The following is a 3,405-nucleotide window of genomic DNA, read 5'->3' on the forward strand; positions in this document are numbered from 1 at the left end:
TCCACAGAATGCCCAGGTCTTCTTGTTTTCGCCATTTGGAGATCACAAACTTTCTTGCTTTATCAAAGGCTATTAAGTCAGGTTCTCCTTCAGAACTTCTACCTCTGGATGATCTTAGCACAGTGAGAACTACGCTCTCCCTGAACTTAATTGATATGTTGCACACTTCGCTAGCTTGTTGCAAGCTCCATGTGGCATGGAAGCATGCAATGGTGCTACCACTGATTAAAAAAAAAGACAATTTGAGGTATCTGATTGGGCCAACTATTGCCCTATTTCTCTACTGTCTCTCTATACCAAGATCCTTGAGAAGCATTTTAATCCCTAGTTCTCTGCATTTCTAGAGGCCCATAATGTACTGCATCCTTCCCAATCTGGATTTTGACCAGAGTACAGCACTGAAACAGCTCTGCTAGGCATCACTGGACATTTTAGGCATAAGTTGTACAGAGGGAAAGTGCAGCTCTGATCGTCCTGGATTTAAGTGCCGCATTAGACACTGTTTCACATTGTGTGCTCCTCAAGAGATGAGCAGATGTTGGGGTCAAGGGACTTGCTTTTTCCTGATTTGAGTTGTTTCTGGAAGATCGTTCATTCCAGTTTATCACAAAATAATAATAATCTTCAGTGTATAGAATACCTCATGAGTTCCCCATGACTCCTCTTTGAGCCCAACTCTATTTAACATATATGTTTGCCCTTTGGTAGAGATAGTGGAAAATCATTGCTTCTCACTCTACTCCTATATGGATAATATGCAAATCGTGAAATTGCTTACTGCGATGGACAATAGCACCCAACCCTACATGGTTCACTGTCCAACGGAAGTGGCGAACTGGCTGTGGCTCAATTGCAAGAAATTAAGTAGAAGCATGATGCACATGCTAATTCTGGGTAATTAACCCCAGCTGTGGGGCACTCATTGTTGGCCAGATGTGTTAGGTATTTGCCCCATCCCAAAGCAGGCAATTAAGGATTTCGATTTTTGGTTAGATGACAAACTGACCATGGATCAGCAAATTGCTAAGGTGGTGGCAATCTGTTCCAACTGGCTCTGGTGTCTAAGAAAAAATCTATAGTTCCTACCTTTGCATGCCCAAAAAACTACTAGACAGGCTTTCTATAACCTCTAGACTGAATTATGGACAATATGTTATATTTGAGTGCTACTAACTTCTGGTTAAAGTGGCTGCAATAGGCAGAATGTGGCAGCCTGTTAACTATGCCATATTCCTTGTAGTGCTGTCTCTCAACATCTTCGCCGACTGCTCTGATTTCCAATAGCAGAATGCATAAAAGTACAAGGCATTATGCCATGTGTATAAAGCCAAGCATCAGTGTTGCAGGATGAAAGAAAAAGACAACACAACTTCTGTGGCAATATAGTACAGAGTTTAATATAAAGCATGCAGAAGGTCAGTCTCAACTCCTTGCACCTGGAATCTGAGCTTCAACTTACAATGTGGCAGCCAGTTTCTTTTCTACGTTTATGATTACAAATACGTAATACATTTGCATAGTTATTCAGACATTTACTTAAGTACAACGTTATGCTTCTATACCACCATTTGTACTACTGCTTGTCCTTGGCTTGTCTCTTTGAAATCTAGCAATGCTCTACTCCATACATGCTTACTGCTAAGTCCAATCTCCCAATTGTACCTTTGTGCTACTTGACATATTTTCTCAGAGACGTGTTCTCGCAATATGGGCCTGTAACTTTCCTTTTCTGCTGTGTCTAAAGATATTTCTCTATTCTACTGAAACTCATGTCTACTTCCCCCGGGGTCCTGACTCTATTTGTGTTTTCTATTCTACAAGCTTAGGCCTGTATGTCTCCTTTAATATGTACATCTGTACAAGACCATCTGCTAATGCTTGCATTGACATGAGCTGGCGTTCATAGTGTTCTACATGTATGATAACATACCCCCTTTACTTGATTTTTTAACTATTTCCTCACCTTCCCTTTTGTTTGGAGTTATCAATGTGTATACATTCTTCTCAACGTCCTACATTTTATTGACCAACCTATTAATGAACTACCCTCCTAACTAACCCACTTACAACATTGTGTCACTATCTGGATGACACAGAACATCAATAACAATATCACAAGAACAGACAAAAAGGCCTTAAATAGTCCAGACTTGCAGGATGGTAAGCAAGTAAACTACCCTGATAACCATTCGTTGGCGGCACCTCCATCAGCTACCATCTTCTTTTGCAAGGTTAGCAGAGCATGTATGGCCTCGGTGAGTGTCCCATTGTTGGTGTCTTTGGCTGGGATATAGGTGCAACAGGCCATTTGAATCTTGTTGGCACATACTCCTCCTTCCATAGCTGTCAGTAAGTCCAGCACATATCTATGCCGCATAATCATTACTCTCATCTCTTGCAAATCCTCGTTGATTGCATTGTAGCCGTCTTCAGTGGCATTGATGGACTTCATTAGCTCCCAGCGGGTTATCTGGAGCCAATGGACAGTTGTTTTAACTTGGATGAACGGAAAGATGCTTCCGAAGAAGATTTGTGCATCATTACACAGCTTGTGCTCTTGAGGGACATCTTCCCAGGCTATAGTACCTTAATACTCTGCAACTCTCTTTCTCCAATGATGGTGCAGCAAGTTGTTGGACGGCTTATGGGATGGTCATGCAGTTCGGAGATATCGACTCCTGGAATCACCAAGGAAGGAGCGTGCTCATTGATCAAAAAACAGAGTCCTTGCCATCTTGAAGGAAGTTACGTATAAAACCAGTCACCACAATTCCAGTAGAAATCCATTAGGCTGTAGGTGCCCCATTGCATGTCTGTGTTATATCTTGTGACATTTTAATGTTCTTTCCCACCGGGACCATTGATTTTCCCATAAAACACAAAGAGAAAATGATAGGTTTTCAACCTGCTCGAAGAGTTGTAGGCATTTCAACCTAAGTTAGTGGAGATATATTCTCATCCCACACTGCCTGTCACCTTCGTTGTGTGCTATTATCAGTCTGGTTCCCCTTCCATAGAGGAAGGGGCCCTGCACCCAAATGTAGCGCTATGGTGCCAATGACCATGAACTTATATTCATCCATTTACTCAGAAATATGGCCTTTCCTGACAATCGTTGGGCCGAGGTGTAGCAGACTAATTCTTGTAGAAAAGCATAGGTTGGTCGACCCCAAAAAATCTCTGCTGCAATATCTTAGCACTCCAAGTTTTATCCTTGTACATCATAATCCCTGTCTTAGCCATTGCATCTACCGTCACTACTTGCACTTTGCGGTTTGTTAGGACATTCATTACATCTGCTAACTCATTCTCATATTGTGTGGTGTTTTAGGAATTTTCCCTACCTGACCTGCAGTGGTTGCATCTGCACTAGTATTCTACAAAGGAAAAGATGTAATAGACACC

General features: G+C 41.8%; 1 pseudogene; it reads right to left on the minus strand.

Annotated features, from left to right (window-relative positions):
• Nucleotides 1-2,207: 2,207 nt before the first annotated feature.
• LOC146798206 (uncharacterized) lies at nucleotides 2,208-2,861 on the minus strand (annotated as a pseudogene).
• Between the last annotated feature and the right edge of the window lie 544 nt (nucleotides 2,862-3,405).

This window comes from Triturus cristatus, chromosome 9, assembly GCF_964204655.1.
Source record: "Triturus cristatus chromosome 9, aTriCri1.1, whole genome shotgun sequence".
Taxonomy (NCBI): Eukaryota; Metazoa; Chordata; class Amphibia; order Caudata; family Salamandridae; genus Triturus; species Triturus cristatus.